Here is a 1,624-nt window from a genome sequence, read left to right as displayed (position 1 = left end):
AAAAAAAAAACCTACAAATGCTCCTTACTCCTACAACAACCACGCTAAAATATTTACTAACCCTTATTGCGCTAAATTTTAATGTTTTACAAAATAAATGTTTTTCCTGACCCAGTTTTTCTTGTTTTTTTCTTTTCTTTTAAATAATGAAAAAAAGGAAATATATTAAGATTTGTCTGCATTTTATGTGTTTTAATTTTCATTTCATTTTCGTTTGCCCTTCATGCTCGTTATTTGTCCTGTATTTTTTTTTTTTATCCCCTAACCCCTCCACATGCCTTTCATCAAAGTAAATCCTTAGACTTATTTATTGGAGTCGATGGAGTTCATATTCACGATTGCTTACTGTCCCCCCCAAAATTCTTTCACTCTCTCCTTAATTTCAACTGTTTAGGTTTTCTGCACCGCATAGGATTTTCAAAGTCAGCATCTCACAGCTCCTGAGAAATATATTCACTAAAACACAACCTTCATTTGCTCCACAAAACATATACAACACTATCTTTATGTATATGTGTGTGTACACACATATATACATATATATATGTATATACATATATACACATATATGTATATATATATGTATATACATATATACACATATATGTATATACATATATGTATACGCACATATATGTATACACACATGTATATACATACACATATATATGCACATGTATGTATATACATACATATACACACATATGTATGTATATACATACATATATTTATATACACGTGTGTGTATATATATAGTGGAGTTCGGTGCAGCCCTGTGATTTGACACTTTCTATCAAACGATCTAACCCATGTCAGCATGGAAGGTGGACATTAAAGGGTGATGATATACCTATCTATGTGTGTATGCATATATATATATATATGCACAGGCACACATATATGCACACATACATATATATATATGTATATATGAAGTTAAATGTGATATATATATATATATGTATGTATGTACATACTATAAAGTTAAATGTGGTATACATTTAATCCCAATTGAGGAGAATCCTCTTCATCTTTCAATATATATTTTTAAATGTTCAGTCACTGTGACCAGAGCTAAAACAACCAGCCACCACCATCTTGACTAATCAATATTATCCATAAAACCGATTCACATATATAGTCCCCTGTATTGATGATCAATTGATCAATATTTACTCAGTGTTAGATTCTTCTTTCATTTATAATTTTTTTTTTTTTTTACAATAGAAGAAAAGTATTAGTGAAAGAAAGAAAAAGAAAAAAAAACTATTGGTTCTACTAGTGCTAATACTACTATTACTCTTTTTTTGCCTTTAAACCATATTTTTGTTGTTTTTGTTTCTCTGGAAAGATTTTGGCATTCCGAAAGAACAGCTATCAAAGCTGTTAGCTTTCCCTTGTTTTCCAGTTGTTTTGTTCCTACTCTTACAATAACTGGCCCCTTTCTAACCCCCCTTGAGCCCCTTTTTACCATCTCCCACTCCCCTCTAGTACATATGTGGACATATATATGCATATACATGTATGTATTTATATATATATATATATATATATATACACACGTTCTTCATTTTTCAAGCATCATCATATTTAATTTGAAATTATTTTAAAAGTTGATTTGAAA

The sequence above is a fragment of the Octopus bimaculoides genome, chromosome 9 (genome assembly GCF_001194135.2).
Source record: "Octopus bimaculoides isolate UCB-OBI-ISO-001 chromosome 9, ASM119413v2, whole genome shotgun sequence".
Classification (NCBI taxonomy): domain Eukaryota; kingdom Metazoa; phylum Mollusca; class Cephalopoda; order Octopoda; family Octopodidae; genus Octopus; species Octopus bimaculoides.
Note: the sequence above shows the minus strand (reverse complement) of the source record.